Genomic DNA, 20153 nt, shown 5'->3' with positions numbered 1-20153 from the left:
TGGTCCGTTCGGATATGTCGGGCCCCGTCCCTCACCACCCGGTCGCCCTATTGTAGGCCTGGCCGAACCCATAATGGGCCTTCTAAAAAGGCCCTCTTAGTGCCCAGGGGGTTAGGCCGGATGGCCGAGCGGTTAAGGTGGCAGCCTACCGCTCTGGGGGACCCGGGATCGAATCCGAACGGGTCGAAAAATCCCCAGGAATTTTTCGGGGGGTGGTCCGTTCGGGTATGTCGGGCCCCGTCCCTCACCACCCGGTCGCCCCATTGTGGGCCTGGCCGAACCCATAATGGGCCTACTAAAAAGAGGCCCTCTTAGTGCCCGCAGGGCGGAAAGAGTTTAAAAAAAAAGTGCCCAGAGGGCGGAAAAAGTTAAAATTAAAAAGAAATGGCGACTATCTGTTATGATAATTCGAAACTATCCGAAGTTTTGCTTGGCGTCTATTCGTAATTGTAATTCGTGACGCTCTTATCGCATTTGATGTCTATCCGGAATCATGTTTTGTGGCACCGTTATCGTGAGTGGCGATTATCCTTAACTGCAATTTTCGACTTTTAGTAATTGCTGCAGACTTTCCGATAATCTTATTCCAACAATTTCTAGTTTTTACTGTAATGGCGATTCTGCCTGGTCATTGCAGTGTTTCTGGATAAACAAAAATCCCACGGAGAAGGGTGAAGCCGTGATGATGGTTCCGTGGCTTCAAATAGAATTCATTTTTTATGACCGACATCACCCGGTAGAATAATTCCATAATACATTCGAGCTGTTTTTTTTTAGATTTATTTTTTAGCATCCGTCTTCAAGACTACTATAACAGTTTGTTATTGCACAACCCACAGAATAAACCTTACTTGTATTCTTTAATTCTAATAAATACACAAATGAAGCCATACACATCAAGTTTCATTTACGTAAATTTTTGTACCGAAAACTCTTACCGAAGTATGATCAGTCGCTATCAAGATGGCTACTTTCATTGTTTTACTCCAACTTTACCGGGATTGTGTATCTGGACATCCTCCATCAATTCCTCGTTCCTCAATTCACGAAGATGACCAGGGGTACTTCAACAACTCATTGTCAGGATGGTGGATTGGTTGGAGTGACCGATGTCATGCCACCTCGTTAATTTTCTCTTGTGAGGATTTGTTAAGGAACCTGTAAATTTGGCAGGACTTCGAAATCAAATTACCGTTGCAGTTTCTCGAGTAACACCAGAGACTCTACACCGCATAGGGGAAGAAATTGACTACAACGGGACGCCTGCTGCATAAAAATTGGAAGTCATATTGAACCATAAAATACCGATGAACATAAAACTTGAAGTGTTTGATATTTCAATGTTCTAAATTTATATGTTTCTTGATCAGTATCTCGTCTTCAAGTTGCAAAGCTATTTTTGAAACACCGTGTATCTGATATCAAAGAAATTTATAACTTTTATTCCGAATGTACTGTTTTTACCTTTACTAAATTATAACTTAGTATAGATATTATTGTTAGTTGCTCCGAGCTAAATCTTTGCATATTAATTAACCTCTTATTCAGAAGAAGTAGCCGTGTTACAACAATTAAATTGCAAACACTCTACATCAATCCTTAAAATATTTTAAAATAAAAAGTAGACTTTATAATGCTTTTTAAAATATTAATTAGAATTAAATCATGTAATATTAACTTATCAACAAATTTTATTTAATAATAATAAATAATTATATTTTAACATTTTTATGCAAAAATGTGTTCATTCCGTTATCTTTATTTTTATTTTTAAACTCTTTCTAGCAGTGAGCACTAACTGGGTCTTTTTTCCATACATATTGTGGGCTCAGCCAGGCTCAAAAGCGGCAGCTGGGTGATAAGATCAAGCTAAATCGTCCTTCAAAAATTCCTGAGATCAGTGAATCAAATCTGGAACTCTTAGAGCGTCAAGTAATCCCTTTGTCGCATCTACTATTCGACGACCAAAAAGATTGGTAATTAATCAAATCCGAAAAGATATCAGAAAATTATAAATTCTGTAAGAAATTATTTGCCTTCAAATAATCAGCAAAGTCTACCATCATTGAAGATTGTGAACATTACATTGTATTTATATACACGGAAGGCATTTTACCTTAGCTCGATCGAAATTCCAGTTATGCATTCCAACTATTGAAAATCGATTATTATAAATTAGCAGCAAATAGTCTCTGGAAGTGCCAAATTCTTGATCAAATTTTTAGTATCACATGACAAAACATTTGAAGTTTATATATATATATGTATGTTATGGACGAAGTGATTAATCGGGCATTATTCATAATGACCGGGCATTATTCATAATGACCGGGCATTATGAATAATGACGAAAAAGGGCGGGCAGTGTAATAAATATTGATTAATTTATCAAATTGACCGGTCAATATGAATACTGCTATCACCTAGTCGGGCAAAGTGATAATAATAAGGTGAGGAATGATCATCCGACATACGCTAACTAATCGGCACCCAGTTGCGTGTGCGTATCGTGTTTAGTACCGAATTTAAAATTTGATTAAAAAACCTCCACTTATTTCATTTAGAAATATTTATTTTTTGTGAATTATTTCAAAGTATTTTAAAAAGAACATGTAATCTTTTAAAACTAAGTACTATTAACTATATTAATCAAATGGTAAATTTTTACCTATGTGCACCATGGTCGTGACTGTTTGTGCTCTCGACAGATTTCTCCCGAAAGGGAGCCGCCGGCAGGCCGCCGATTATTTAACGTTACTAGATATTGATACATACTAGTTATCGATACGTGTGTTCAAGAACTACTGTGAATAAATAACTAGTGACGTTAAACAATCGGCTCCCCTCCGGAAGGAATCTGTCGAGAGCACAAACAGTCGTGACTGCTGCCAAATTCAGTACTAAACGCAATACGCACGCGCAACTGAGTGCCGATTGGCTAGCGTATGTCGTATGATCACTCCTCAACTTATAATTATCACTTTGCCCGACTAAGTGATAGCAGTATACATAATGACCGGTCAATTTGATAAATTATTGAAATTTATTACAATGCCAAATTTTGTTGGTCATTATTCATAATGCCCGTATTAATCGCTTTGTCCATAACATATACACAGTACACCGATGACTGAAACAGCGATCTCAGTCTGCTGTTCTAAGGATCAAGTCCGATTCAAATCGGAATCTCAGAAATTTTCTTGAGCAACGTCTATCTGTAAGATTCCCGTATATCAGGGGTGACCAACAAGTCGATCGCGATCGACCGGTCGATCGCCAAGCCAATTTTGGTCGATCGCTAGCGATGTCTTGACTTAATGTATTATATTTGTAACCGAACGCAACTGTATGCATGCAGTTATGACTCGACTCATAAGCAGTGAGTTCACTTCGTACTGAAACAGTGTATAAACATAGTATGTATTTCGCAATTCCCCCTCCCCACTTAGACTATGCCTATGACAACAAGTCGATCGCGACACATTTTTACGATAAAAAGTAGATCTTATGTACACAAAAGTTGGCCACCCCTGCCGTATATCTTACTGATCTAGGTCTGAGGAAGTAAATAGATACAAGTCGTTAATTAACATATTACATGTTTATTCGCTATATGTTATTACAGGACCGAAAAGAAAAAAAGGACCGCAGTTTCTGAGCTTATATATCGGGTAGCACAGTCCTCGGTTGCTGCGCTTGTGGCGTCCTTTACTAGCCGTGGTGAAACATGACATGACATTATTTATAAGCACGAAAAGTAATTTCAGTGTCTACAAGGTGCGGGCCACCCGGACGGCATCTTTAGATGATAAGGGCTAACTTCTTTACCATCTCAGTCTACCGCTTTGATGAATCCGGAATCAAATGGAGGGGCGAACCCAGGAATTTTTCATGGCAATTTATTTTTTTTAACTCTTTTTGCCCTGTGGGCACTAAGAGGGCCTGTTTTAGCAAGCCCATTATTAGTTCGGCCAGGTCCACTATGGAGCGGCCGGGTGGTGAGGGACGGGGCCCGGCATATCCGGTCAGATCATCCCCGAAAAATTCCTGGAGATTTTTTAACCCGTTCGGATTCGATTCCGGATCCCCCAGAGCGGTAGGCTGCCACCTTGACCGCTCGGCCATTCTGCCGTCTTTTATGGCAGTCTGTTCCACATATGTCTGGTTTCGATTCTTCACCACCTGGACATTCTATTGTGAGCCTGCCGGAGCCATAATGAGCTTGTATAAAGGCCCTCTTAGCGTTCGCATGGAGGAGAGAATTTAAAAAACGTGTCCATAAGGCAAAATAATTTTTTAAAAAACAAAATTTTAATAAAACATATATTTTAAGAAATCAAATTAAATAATATTAATATTATTATTACAAATAAAATTAATTAGTTAAAATTAAATTATATTACTAATTATTTTAGATGAACTTTAAAAAATGAAAAAATGATAATAATTATAAACTTTCGAAATTTAATCTCTACGCCGTAGATCGTCTGCTAATGATTTTATTCGTTTTTGGTGTGGAGGTTATAGTTACCTTAGAAACTTATAAACAAGGTTCATCTTTTTAAAGTTATAGGATTTATAACGTTACACACATAAATAATTAGTAAGTATTTGTTTATAAATAAAGAATGTACACAGTAATAACCCAGAAGTTTATTATAAATGGTTTAATAAGTCCATTTAATTCGTAACAATATTATTAGGCCTAATAGTAGACATAAGTAGAAGGTAAATTATTCTTCGTATTAAACTAAATATGTTGTTAATAAAGATAAATATAATGCTTAATAATACATAATTCGATAAGAAATTATTAAAATGAATGTATTTAGATTAAATAGATTCAATACCAATGTTAAGGATTCAAGGTCAAGTGTAAATAAGGACCTATTTAATCCTATTTCTATATTAACATATAACCAATCACAAGAATTGTTTTGAATTGAATAAAATAAATCTTATTTAAAATTAGTATTTTCGTTTATGGTGATAATTTTAAAATATTTAGATATATACATACAAAGTTTAATATTTTAAACACATCCATATATAGGGTATACAGTTTATATTTTATATACACACACACACACACACACACACACACACGGCCATCAAAAGCTTGATTTAGGCCTGGTGCACCAAGAGGGGAAACCGAGAAGCCCTTGCACCCTCTAAAGAAAAGGAAAGAAAAACTAAAAAATATTCCAAAAATCCTTTCCTAATTAATATCTTTTTATATTTATTTATATTGTATCATGTCTTCTATTTGTATACTACTAATGAATTAGTAGTCACATAATGTGCAAATTTTATTGAATTTACATTAAAAAGTTTTTTATCTGTTTAACTTGGCTCCCTCAAGATTAAATTCTGAGTGTGCCACTGGATGAGGCTCTCTTGTTTTTATTTAAATAGCAGTCTTAAAGATTTTTTTTTTGTTAGTAAAAATAACATTAATTTATAGTAGTAGAAGATCACTATGGGCCTGAGGAAAAATTCCAGAATCTCTGGCTCCCTCTCTTGATGGTTCTGTGTATGTTTTGACTTTCCTCCAGACTGGGTATGTATAAACGATAATTACACACTTTTGTAATACATTATTGTACTTTATTACATTCCAAAATTGGAACATTAAAGAGACTTGGGAAGTGATATGAATGTAACTGTTGTCGTGAAAAGGTTTCAGCTTCAGGTTTGAGCAATTAACATCAATGATCATTTCTAATGAACATATGGCCTAGAGTAATACTCAACTACATCTTTACCATTCTTGTTAGGTTTGTACACAGTTGTTCACATTGAGATGAACACGCAAATTGAAATGTTATATGTGCATCACCAACTAATTGGCAATGTGGATCATTTTTTCCTGTTTCAATCACGTGATATTAGCACCACGTGGAGTCACAGTGGGTAACCTTAAGTAGAGTTTCATCTATTGTTTTCATAAATATAAATTTCTTAACACAGAGAATAAAAATCAAAAAGTCCTTCAGCCCAATACCAATTAATTATAGATTTTATCATGAGTGCACATAAGAAAATTTTTAGAGATAAGCAGTCATTATATTTGCTATAAATGATATTCAACAATATAGTTTTAAAACAAAAGTAATAATCTTACCTACATTTCAATAAAATAGGAATTTACGTATATATTTGACAGTCATTTAGACTCAGGTACTGTAGCTCACACTAACCTTTCGGTAAACAAGAGTTATCAACGAAAGTGTCAGTCATAATTAGAATGCCATGAGGTTCATTATCACATTTCTTGCTGATTGTTAAGTGATGACACAATGCACTTGATTTGTTTATTGATGCTACTCAGTATCACCCCCTGAAGATGATCTTAGTAACAGATCAAAAATGTTAGTCTATCAAAGATATTTACTGGGATTTGAAGTTTTTAAAGGTATATATAAGAATCAAAATTTCAAAAAGTAGATTTAGGAAGAGTATCAATAAGTATTTCTCTCTTATATTTTGTTAATTTGATTTATTTTGTGTGATTTTATTAAAAAGTAAAGTTCTATATGTTCAAAAATTAGTAAATGCTATACTGAATTATATATATTTAAACATATATTAAATGCCACTTTACTAGAACTAATTGATGTAAAACTCTTAAATTCCTGAGGTTAGTTCTATGAGCTAAAACTTAAACAATTTTTTGATTTTTGGTGTATAGATCTATAGAGTGTTTCCTTGAAGGTAAGCATGAAAATATTGGGACTTCTATATCAGTTAACTTTGATAAAGCAATATTTTATAGTTAAGTGTCAAAAGGAGCAATTTTTTGTTAAATGTTTGAATTAATAGCATGAGTGCTTTGAAGTTTTTATTAATGTTTTATATAATTAAGACAGTTTGGTTAGAAATTTAAATTATTTATATTTTTATCTTCATAATAATAATAATAAAAATAATAATAATAATAATGAAAAATGAAATTATCTTCTAGCAATTAACAAATAATTTGAGCAAATTTTGCTTACATTTTAATAATTTTAAAATTAGCACTACAAAAAGCACAAATTATTAGAATGAATGTTTTCAATCTATTTATAGATCACCATCAGGATACATTCAAATTTGAAAATGGAAAAATTCCAAAATAATATAGGTGCTCCCCTACTTACAAACACATTAGGGTTCCCCGAGGTTTTGTCATAAGTTGAAAACTAACCTAGAGAGTACATTTGAATGCAGAATAACCATTTACTTTTACTGTTTGATCTTCTAATGTACTTAATAGAATACATTATATTCATTTACCTGCTTACTACTACTTAGTAGCAATTGTTTCTGCATTTATCAAAAAGATTGAGATATATAGGCAGAAACTAAACAACAATGTAAAGGATGTCAAGTTGCTACCAATGGTATGGAAATTCATTATATCTAACTCCCTGAAATTAGGGAGTTAAGATATTTAAGATATTCAAACTTTACTTATCCTGTATATTAAATTTAAGTAATAAATGCACTAAATACTAGATAATATTCAATACATTTACACAACCAAAAATCCACCTTTTGAAACACAATGGTGGAGAAAACAAACATTTTCAATTGCTTTTAGCAATCATCTTCAAGTAAAAGAACTTACTTGGAAATATATAACAGAATAGAACATATGATGTAATATAGTAATTTGAAATATAAAACAAACATCTGATTGGCTGTCAGGTGTCACATGTTTGTATTGGGATGTAAATAGTAGTGATGCCACGAATATTTGGCTACTATTCGGTATTCGGCCTATTCAGCTACTTTTTTTAATATTCGGTATTCGGCCAAATACCGAATACCAAATCATGGAAAAAAAACGCACATGTTACTCAAAAATGTATTTATTTTAATTACAAATTATTACATTTAATACTTAAAATCTATCAGTGGTGAGTGATGATGAACGAAAACAATTTTTTCAGCATTTGTTGATAGCAAACAATTGTGCTTTTCCTCATAAACTATACCTGCTTCTGAAAATAGTCTCTCACTATATACACTACTGCCGGGAGATGATAGATAAATCTTAGCGAATTCTGTCAGGCTTGGATACTGTTTTGTGTTTGCAGACCTCCACTTGTAAAGGTCTGCCGTCCGATCTAGATGAACAGTTTTCATATAAAAATCAATGTCATTTGCAATAGCACTTTTCTTCTCCACATCCTCATCATTTTGCGTATTTTCTGTAGCAACTTCCTCAAAACAGTTCCAGAAACTGTCGTGTATTTCAATGGTTTTATCATTTTCATTGATATTTCTTTTCTTACAAAGTGGAGAAGAATCATCATTAGTACTAGTAGACTCATCACAACTAATTTTCAGAGCTTCTAAAAGAACTTTTTGTTTTGCTCTTTGCATTTGAACTAATCCCAGGAAATTGGTTTTGAAATGCAGGTCAAGAAAAGTGGCAACCAGATATTTATCATTCTCATCAAAGTTGAACCATGTTTCAAGCTCAATTTGTGTTACTAATAATCATAAGGACTATTAGTAACACAATTTGAGCTTGAAACAAGGTAACACGATGAATTTAATGCATGTCATGACACGATCTACTTGCAAATAAAACAAATGTGCCCATGGCATCGCTACTGTACCCACCGCAATGAGACAGGTTGTAACCTGTCACCCACAAAATGTACACATGTTTTGCTGAACATTAGGCCGCCGAATATTTGGCGCTTTGGCCGAGAGCATAGCCGAATATTCGGTATTCGGTAAAGTCACTATTTGTGGCATCACTAGCAAATAGCTTAGTTGCTTTTTATTTTAAATTACTACATTCCATCATATGTTTTGTTATACATTTCCTAATAAATTCTCTAACTTGAGGATGATTGCTAAAAGCAATTAAAAACATTTGTTTTCTCCACTATTATGTTTCAAGAGATGGATTATTTTGGTTTTATAATTATTTAATTTATTTTTTATGATGTTTTGTGTGGTTATTTGTTTTTGTTTTAAATATTATTTTGAAATGTTTTCATTTTTGGCTTTGAGTGTATCCCAATGGTGGTCTATAAATAAACTGAAAATGATTTTTTTGTAATCTAGCACTTCTTGAGATATTGTGTTTTAAGTGTATCAAATAATAGTTTAAAAATAAGTTTTAATAATCATTTAATATGGTATCTGCTTTAAGTTTAATCTTTAGAGGTTTCACTATGGTATCTATCAGTTCAAAAAATCATAATGTAATCATGGTTTTTGAATTGATAATAAACATACTCTTATAATAAAGTATCATTTTATTTAGTTATCTGGTTAAATTCTATTTAGGTAGTCCCAAGGCTGTGCTTCCAGTTGCCATCTTGTTTGTGACCTGTGACTGTGCAGAAACAAAATGGCAAATATCAAAGTTTGTTTAAATAGAAAAAAAATTTCTAACACATACAACAAACTGTTTACATGAAAAAATTTTTACTCACAATTACATTGATTTCATTCTATTTCTGTTTCCCCACTTTTCACACCCAGGCTTGATATGGCTTCTGGTTCAGATGTATACTTTGTTTTATGCGACATTTTGACCTTTCTGTTATTGGTAGCATTTTTTTTCCTTTCCTTTTGTTTCTGTGAGATTCTGGGGCATTGGGCACACTTTCCACTTCCTTCCATTTGGGCGTCTTACCAGAACCAGATAAATCCAACTTAAATGTTTTACAAACAATTGAAAACATTCTCCTGATGACTTCGAGTGCCATTTTACCAACTTTTTATACATGAATGAATACAAATAAGAATCTGATAAGTCCTCTGTGTATTGTATTGATAGATTTTTCCTATTTTTCAAAACTTCCCATAATCGTTCTATTTTCTAAGCATGCCCATAATTGGATTTAGAAAATTTTCAGAATGATTCACCATCATATGATCTATTTCAATACCTTCTAAGTCATTTATATGGTTGTAATCCCTCCACTTGTCAGTTATTACAATACTTCCAGAATTAACGAACTTCGATATTACCCAATTAAGTGTATATTCGCTCCTATCATTAACCTGACAAACAAAGCATGAATCATCCTCTTTACATACTTTTCCTACCACCCATCTAGTACCTTAAGTTTGCATCCCTTTTTGTACTTTCTTTTAGCTATTACGGTTTTGTCTATTTCTGCTGTTTTATTTGGTCCCCCCTATTTTAAATGACGACGTATTATGTACAGCTATTATTACCGACCTTATAAAGTTTGCCCAATCAATGGAAGTTTGTTTATTGATACCCACAGCCGAAGCTGCATTACTTAATGTGCACTCTAAACACAGCAAATGCTGAGTGAATGATAATAAACAGCCCCGAGATATATGCTCACACTTTCCTTTAAATGTACCCTCAAATGCAGCTTTTACAATGAGTACACCTTAACACAACAGAATTTCTATCATGTCTGTATACTAATTTACGATGGTTTGGACAATTATTACAAAAGTCTTCAACATGATGTAAACCCAATTGAACATCCAAATTTTACATCCAAACTTATCCTTTTATCTAAACTTAGTTTGTCAAAGTCAGATTCCATCATGCGAAAAAAAGTTCTTGAACTACTCTTGGTCCAAAACTTGTCAGAAAAAATTTCTTCAACCAACATTATGTTGTTGATAAAAATGAAAAAAACAAGAAAATTACTTGAAATATTACCATAAAACTAGAAATAAACAGTAATTTTACAGTTGACTTTACACTTTTTCGGAAAAATTTCAGAAAAAACTAATGGCAGGTCAGATTAACTTTGACACAAATTCATTCTTCGACAGTGCAGTAGAATAAGATTTGTATTATTCCACATTTGCAAATATTATGAACAAATAAGATAATTTTACATAAAAATCATAGATTTTTATTGGTGCCCTCTATATTCAATTTCATATCACCTCCGTCATTGAGATTACAGAAGTGCAGCCATTGGGGCTACCTAGGTAGAATTTAACCATTTTAATGGACTGTTTAAGATATTTTTTTCCTGTTGTTATCATCAAGTTGCCTAAACTAGATCTGAAATCAGAATAATTTAAAACTGGATATTTTAGAAATATAGTGAATTGTTAAATTCAAACAACACAAAATATAAAATACATTTCAGGAATCATCCTTTTATTTATTGAAATTAAAAAAAAAAAAAAAAAACTGGAAGAAAAAAGGTGGCTTCTGTAATGTATTCAGCATTTTGTGTTGTTTGAATTTAATTGTTAATGAATGGAATCAGTTTTCATTGTTGTTTTAATTGTACAAAATTAATGATGATAAAAATTTAGGCTCAACATAAATTTGATGCAAATTCTAAATAGAAATTGCCCATATTTATAACCCAAAATATATAAAACACCTTAATGTCTTTTATTGAAAAGATCTAACTTGTTTCTGCATAAAAATATATAAAAATAATTAATTCTGTTCTGTATAAAAGTATGTAAAAGTCATTAAAATCAACATTTTATCATTTAATTGTTATAAAAATTCTCAATAGGTTTCCTAATTAGCTTCAAGTTCTTAGAAATACTTTATCCTTTATTACTTATATAGTATTTTCCTTGCACATTTTTGACAAACAATTTATCTCAAATAAGTCATGATAAATCCATCTAACTAATAAAAAGAAATTATCAAATTATTTATTTATTATCTAAATTTATTCATTTGTATTACATTGTATAACTTGTCAATGTAGCTAAAGAATAAAGTAAAAATTGTTGGTATAAACAAATGGATTGTGAAGTCATAAATCTATTATTTAACAAAATAGTAAATCTTTACTTAGGTTTTCCTGTAATGTATGTTTTTGTCTAAGTGCCAAATCTACTTAAGAGAGGACTTTTCTAAAATAAGAAACAAAAGCAAGAGTTGTTGCTCTGAATTTGTTTGTAAAACATTTCCTATAACATAAGTTACAATGAAAAATAGCATCATATGAAACTTTATAACAAACAGTTTTATGTGCAGAACCTTTTATCCTGGTGAATTTTTATGAACACCATAACTCAAGTGCTTTCAACAATAACATATAATAAAATAAACATGTTAAAAATTAATAAATTTTTATATGCTAAATATTATATTTTTAGATAAAAATTGATGAGATATTTCAATGTAACTCTCCTATAATCTAAAAACAAAAAATTTAAAGATAAAAATTAATATGTTATCATAGTATATGACGAAACAATCAAAATTTTCTAAGCTAGATATTAACTATAATGTAAACACTTGAATAATTCCACTCTGGGTCTCTTTTTTTAAATTTATTTGGGATGTGGGTTTATTTAATCCCATGGGGACACCTGACTTGAGTTTATATATATATATATATATAAACTCAAGTCAACACTGGTATGAGAGGCTAGAGACTGTTAAATGAAAACCAAAAGATAATTCTAGAAAAGTAACACAGATAACAAGAAATGTAGCACAATAATTTATGCAATTACAGTTTTGAATAGGTTATTTACAGTAATCTGTAGCATAGAAAATGCAATTTAAATAAATGTACAGATGGGTATTTTCAAATATCATGGATTTATTTTTTTAAATGCAACTGGAAATGTGGATTAATTTTAGCCATGGAGTAATTTAAACCTCTAGGTCTAATTGTATGCATTTTCTTAGTTAAATTAACTGTTATATAAAAAATATTAAGCTATATATATGTACAGTACATTATAAATTTAAGTAAATATTGAATGAGATAAAATAAATTATAACATTATTATGATAAATACATAACATACTGAACTATAACATAATCCACATTAACATAGTCTATAGATTCTTTGTTCAACAGAGTGCCAATTATCTGAATTATCAATTTAATGAATGACCAAAGTCAAAGGATACAGGCTTGATTTTTGACATTTTCTGAGTCATTCTAAATGATTGTTATTCTGTGTCCATTCTAGTCTGTTTCTAACTGTTGTTGTCATCGCATGTTAATGTTCAGTTGTATCCTGTTTCATTTTTCAAATCCATTCTAATTTTTATAGGAATTAAAATATTTACATGTCATATAAACAAAAATGTGTTCTCTGACAATTGCAAATAACAGATAATTAATTTATAGAAGAAAGAACAGACAGATCAAAAAATTTCTGAAAATAGTTTTTAATTATTATGATGGTTCTTTATAGCTGTATTATAATTATTTTTGAGGATAAGAGTATTTTTTACTTTAATCTGATTATCTGAATTTCTGATTATCCAAATCACTTTTATCACAAATTAGTTTGGATGATCAGAATTCTATGTATTTTTTAATAATAAAAAAATCTGCATATTTTAAAATATATTTATTTTTTTAAAAGTTCTCTTATGTAAAGTGTTCTCTAAGATATATGTTTTGGAATTTTTTTATTTTATTTAAAACATAACAGTTGAGTTTATTTTATACTATCTTATTCAATTTTTTTGTAATATTAGAATTTAAGTTTCTTATTTAGTAGTTTAAACATGGTAAATAATGATATCCATATTCTGTTGCACTACAAAATGATATAAACAAAATGTTTTGAAGACTTTTGTATCAGGTTGTTAAGGTGAAATTTAGACATTATGATTTTTTTAAAATTGACTGGAAAAGAAATGCTCTAGAACATTTGATATGGTTATATAAGTACAGTAAAAGGGCATTTCATCACATATTTAATTCGAAATAGGTGCATAAACAATGTCTGACAATATAAAAGTTTTGAAAGAACACATTTGCATGTTGTTACTCTCTCACTTCAAAAGTGGTCACATGCAATGAAGGCTCATGATCTCATATGCAAGAGTGGCATAGCTACATATTCGGCACCCTGGAGCAAGTAGAATTGATGCACCCACTAGTTCCTCGGAAGAGGTCTCACAAAATTTATTTTGAACATTTAATTTAAAAACATATCAATTTAAAACCTTACTTAATAACAATTTATTTGAGATTTGAGGCATTTCAACAGTAAGATATTCAATTTAATAAATATAAAAATAATAATAATAAAAATTGTAATTTTTAAGTACGGAGTACCTTTTTTTAAACTCTTTCCACCCTATGGACACTACAAAGGCATCATTTTAGCAAGCCCATTGTGTTTGACCAGGCCCATAATGGGGCGGCCGGGTGGAAAGGGACAGGGCCAACATATCTGGATGGACCAACCCTCCTCTGGCAAGACCGCTGGACTCAAAGTATGGTAGGTAGGTCAACCTTCGTGCCTAAAGTTGGCCGAACTCCAGTGAGTAGTAATTGGTACAGTACTTAATGCAAATACTGACCAGTCATGGGAGGTTTCCCCACTTCAAGTCCAAATTCAGACAATGAGATGGTAGCTGCTCCTGTGGGTGCCCTCGCGGAGACACGAGGTACTATGTACTGTACTTGACTGTCCTCTAACAGAGGACTTTTGACGAGGGCTGATTAGGTTGATTGGTCTAAGCATTCTGAACAAGTACTTTGAATGCTTGCAGCAAGTAAAGGAAACCTATTGAAACTAAAGGAATTGATGGAAATAGTAATAGGTCTTTTTGACCTATAAGCTCAGTGGACATACTGGGCAGGGTCCTCTGACCCCACTGACTGTTTATAAGAGCTGGTCTCTCTTTGGTAGAGAACTCTATGTGCAGTACAGGCTGCACCAAAACATTTGTCCATGTAAGAGGGTTGGGACTTGAGGGACTCAAGAGCGAGGAAGGCGAGGATAGATGGTCCCCATTGGGTAGTACTACCAGAGCCCGAGCACTTAACTTGGGTTCGACCTATAAGTCCAGACACCTCAGTGATTACTGGTGCCAGACCAGGCCTATGATAAAGACAGTCTTTTTGTACTCTGTAGTGCCATTTGGCAGAGCAGAAACATTTACTCAGAGTTTGTTATATGAGGACCAACCCCTGAGAAATTCCTGGGAATTTTTTGACCCGTTCGAATTCGATCCCAAGTCCTCCAGAGTGGTAGGTTGCCACTTTATCCGCTTGGCCATCCGGCCTGACTAATATTATTTACTACATATTATATAAACTATATTGACAAAAATGTATGCATGTTTAGTTTCATAACAAATACATAATAATAGATTTTAAAAACTTCAAAATTGTTTTCTTGTTTGCCAGTCAGTCAATCATTTTCTCCTGATTAAATTGACAAGCTATTGTTTTTTCAATTGATACAGTAGCCAGAGCTAAGACGGTGTTGTGATATGCTGCTTCTTAAATAAGTTTTGATTAATTTTAGTTTTGAAAAACTTTGTTCTGCTGTTGCTTTCATCGCCAGTGAAGTTAAAAAAAAATGCAATAATGTCGGAGTCTGTGGTGTGAATTAAAAGTAGTTTGGCAACTTGGTGTATAGAAGTAATTTCTTTTAAGTAAGTATTAAAACACATTTTAAATCGAAGCAATTGAGGTCCAAAACTAAGCAAAATGTCAGTGTGTGAGGACCTTAACGGGGGGTCAACTGGGAGGTTTGAAAGGGGGATATCAATCAAGAATTTAAAGAGCTCCTTTCCCGAGATGAACAGGAGAGATTAGATGTCTCAATCTAACAATAGATTTTTGTGTAAATTATTCTGAACAATAGAAAGGAATAAAGTTGAGGAAAACGTGGCTGGAGAGGCATCATATTCAGTCGCGACGTTGACCTCTCCCGCGCCTTCCATCGAGTTTCGAATTGTCACCAGGTGACAAGGAGAGACCAATGGAGAGGCGATTTTTGATGCAAAACCGCGCGTTCAAGGACATTCGGGTTCTTGGTTGTTACTAATTCTTGGTTCTCAGTTCGTGCTTGTCGATTATTTTGTTGTTGATGTTACTCATCTGAATTCGCTACCGTGTTGAATAACCACCACCATCTAGTCTGCGCCCGGATTTTATCTTTGCAGCCCAGAGACATCGGGTTCCTACCCGATCCATCCTTCTCTCCAATTTTCAATTCGAGACTGTGCCACACGCCCCGGGGCTTCCACCAAAACATATGTCGACATGGGATCGAGTGAGCCTTCAACTGAACGTGGGACATTCCAACAAAAAGAAGGAAAAGAGACTTTTTATTCTCTCCTTGAATTGGTTTGTGTCCAAGCTTTGAGGAGAAATGTAAGAACCTTATATTTTTATTAAATGGTTTTTTAGATGGTAACCTGTCTTAGTGAATCTTTCCACTCCCACACAACTGTTTGACCGCTCGACCGCCGTGACATTCTTTCCACCCAATCCGCTAACCTCACAAGAGGGATATGCTGATTGTAACAATTCTGATCCTTCCAGAATATTTTTATCAGATGACGTAACAAGATATGCAGGCGATAAGCACTTAAAAAGTATTAAATTGTTGAACAGAATCAAATCTAATAGTTAATTGATTAATAATTAAATTCAAAAAAAATTTTTACAAATGTTTTTATTTTGCCCTTTCTAACTTGGCGCCCTTGTGATTCGTGTGCCTGGAGCAATTTGTTCCAACTGCTCCACAGTAGCTATGCCTCTGTCTGCAAGGAATTTGGCAAGAACACAGTCAACAGGCAGACCTGCTACAAAATTGGTTCCAGAAATTCAAGGACAGAGATCTTGTGCTTCAAGATGAATCCCATTCAGGCAGTGATTCCACTATTGATGACAATGATCTTCAACTGATGGATGATAATTCACAGTTGACCATCAGAGATTCAGAGCAATGTTTCCATACACTCAAAAAATTGACAGAGTCTGATATCAGCACAACATGCCAGCATATAGAACAAAGATGACCTTAGAGAAGATAGCCAGTCTGAACTGGGAGGTTTTCCTTCCTCCACCCTATAGCCCAGACTTGTGACAACTGACTATCACCTTGCAGAATCATATTGCCAAATATATAGTTCAATGACAGTATCCATGTGAGAACAATGCTTGAGACTTTCTTCAAACTAACATCCCAGTCATTCTATGCTCATGGGATTGAAAGTTTGCAACAAAGATGGTGAGATGGGATTGATATTGATGGTGATTACTTACAAGATTGAATTGTAGTTATTGTTGAGTTAATTGTCAATAAAATTTTTTCAAAATGTTTAAATTTTACCTTTGCAACCTGATTAAATCAGAACAATTTACTTTGATTGCTGTTTGAAGTTATTTCTGTGACAAGAACATAAAATCTGTTATTTATTTACTCAAGGTACTATGTATGTAGAGTACCTTGAATAAATAAAGTTATATACTGGGTGGTTATAAAATAAATATCTGTATTTGGAGCTGTCAGTAACTTGAAAGAATAACCCAAATGAAACAAAATTAGTACAAAATTATTCTCAAGTACTCGGCAAATCACCAAACACATAAATAACACGTTATTCTTGCCGAGAAATGTAATTTATTATAATAACAAACATAAAATAACATCTTCAGGTTGAGAACGAAATGGAACTAAAGCATTCCTTTAATAGAATACAAAATTCAAATTAAAATTAAATAACCAATGGAATAATGTAAAAACAAAAAATTAAAAATCAAAATTAAAATAATCAAAGGAATAACCCAAAAACAGAACAAAAATATGTACATAGAATTATGAAATTGAAATTAACATAACTCTTCTATTAAAATCATTAATTTAACTGGTTAGAGTTCTTAGTGAGTTCTTTAACCATAAATTTTCATACAGATGGAAGACTTTCTGCATCTCTTGCATTTAAACATCTCTCCTGTAGTTTACTCCTATATATCTGAATCTTTTCAGCAGTCATCGCCAAAGATGGGGAATATAGAGGTTTGATCATGGCTGCGTCATTCCATTTGACTATAGAACCTTGTGTTTGCGCCATTTGGGACAAAATTGTAGTATTAGACTCTTTTCTGATATTATAATTATGCTCCTTGAGTCTAAGTCCCAAGCTCCTAGTGGTTACTCCAATGTAATCTTTTTTAATGCCCAACTGCATGTTCTCATAAGGAATTCTATAAACCCCTGTTCTCTCTTCTGGTTTTATACTATCTTTATCATTTCTCAGGATTTTGTATAAATTTGGTGCCCTCTTTACGAGCATTCTTGAACTTTTTTGTCCACCACTTTTCAATAAACCTCAGAGTGCTATCATTGAAAGTAATGAGGACATCAAGGAAATGGATATGGCAGTCACTTTGCTGTTCAAGGCACAACATTAAACTATGAGGTGGTTGTTGATCATATCAAGGAAGCTTTGGATGGAAGGTTTACAATTCCATATACAGTGGAACCTCACTTAACGAGCATAATTCGTTCCAGAACCTTACTTGAATGTGAAATACTCAAGCGAAACAATTTTTCCCATAGAAATTAATGTAAAATATGATAATGCATTCCATGCCAAAAAAATACTCAAATACTGTAATTACTTGCATATCAGATGAGATTTTTATTCATTTTTCACTGCTTCAAAAACCTAGTTTGTCCTATACATGCAAGCAAAGGATCCTTTGCATTTTTGCAATAATTTTTGTGAACTGTGTATGCCATTATAGCAGAGTGCTGTCGAGGTCAAGGTGAATGTAACTTTTAAAGAGAGGATTCGAAAATAGCTGGTCACTTAGCAATGCTATAAATGTAGTTATGTCATATTTGTTAAATTGGTATTTTTAACAAATATTTGTACATTCTGAATCACTAAAAATAAACTTTTTCCTGTCACATGCATTATAATCTTCTGGTTTTGCTACATGGGTATCAGGTGCATTGAAAAGCATTCTCAAAAGCTGATAGCAGTCATTCAGGAAATACTGCATTTGAAATTTACTCAACGGATCAGAGGATGATGCTTTGTGAAGTAAGAGTGAAAAATAGGAGAATTGTAACGAAGCTTCGGAGGGCGAGTCCGAGTAGACTGTAGGTGATAGCGTCAAGAAAACATGGTTGTTTGCCTTAATACAGGCATTTGATGATAATTTATTTGTGATAAAAATAAATAAATTAGAATTGTATTAATAAATCTAATTTTCTGTATTTTGATCTTTAATGTCACCTTGTCCTATATGCAAGATCGTCTTGTTCGCAAGTAAATACGGTATTTGACGTATAATGTTTATTCAAAGAAAATTATACAATATACATTGTTAAGAAGCATGAATCATCATCATCATTTCTTCTAGCACAGAATGATACAACCTAAAATGCAAATTTGATTTGCAGAAAACAAAAAAATTCACAGATAATAGCATGATGGAGCATGTGCACAATCCAGGACTTTCCTCTCCTCATCACTCATTATGCGAAACTTCGCTCGTTAAGCGAGTCATTTTTTAAAATTTTGATTTTCTCGTTATGCGAAACACTCGTTATGCAAGGTGCTCATTAAGCAAGGTTCCGCTGTAATCAGGATATCATCCATGTATCTGGAATAAAGGAGGATATGATCTTTTGTTTTAAGAGTTTCGTGTTTTTTCAGTCAAGTGGTATACCACGAATAGTCCAATTTTGGGTACCATTTGTGAACTTGATGATTGGAGCTGAATGTGCTTCAGGCCTTTGAAGATCACATCCTCCTTTATTCCAGATATGTGGTATCCTGATTTAATTTTGGGATAATCAGATGGCAAGGGATAGGCTGACATAGATCGAACCACCTATGAATATTTGAGGATCTCAGTCACACATTAACTCAGATGTAAGTTAGCATAAATTTGCTATTTAGATTTGAAAATATTGACTTGATTTAATGTGATCTGTGCTGCAATGTGTGTAAAATGTTAACATTGTAATCAGATATTTAATATACAATTATCCATTTATTATTTAAATAGATAGATGTATATGTTTTAAATCATTTAATAAATCTTATAAATTAAGACTTGTTAATAAAGCTTTTTAATTATAAATTTTTCAAATTGATTTTCTTTAGGCAAAAAATTAAAAAAACTCTAGTGCTTTTGGACAGTACACTTATCTTCACATTGACTTCTGATAGCCTGAAAACACTAGATTTTATTATAAGATTTTTGCCCCTAAGAAAGCAATTTGAGTTACATATAAAAAAAGTGTGTGTGGAAAGCTGTAGTATTTTCAGGCAATATACTCATCCTTTAATTGATTTCTAATGATGAGTGTATTACTTGAAAATGCTAATTTTCTTAGAAGACTGTTGGCCTAAAACAGCAAGTTTTAATCGGATCTGACAAATTCTCTTTCTTGAAAAGGAATTTATCAGATTTGAACTTTTATCTAAATGC

The 20153-nt window shown here is 32.7% G+C and overlaps 1 protein-coding gene across 1 annotated transcript in view; it reads left to right on the top strand.

The window, feature by feature from the left end:
* The first annotated feature begins 4467 nt into the window (after nt 1–4467).
* alc (5'-AMP-activated protein kinase subunit beta-1) overlaps nt 4468–20153 on the top strand; it is a 48425-nt gene continuing 32739 nt past the window's right edge. Inside the window, exon 1 of the mRNA XM_067273955.1 lies at nt 4468–4603. The gene's annotated coding sequence lies outside the window, so the exon portion shown is untranslated. The remainder of the gene's footprint in view (nt 4604–20153) is intronic.

The sequence above is a fragment of the Centruroides vittatus genome, unplaced genomic scaffold, assembly GCF_030686945.1.
Source record: "Centruroides vittatus isolate TY-2023 unplaced genomic scaffold, ASM3068694v2 contig_502, whole genome shotgun sequence".
Classification (NCBI taxonomy): domain Eukaryota; kingdom Metazoa; phylum Arthropoda; class Arachnida; order Scorpiones; family Buthidae; genus Centruroides; species Centruroides vittatus.
Note: the sequence above shows the minus strand (reverse complement) of the source record. Positions and strands in the feature narration are given on the sequence as shown.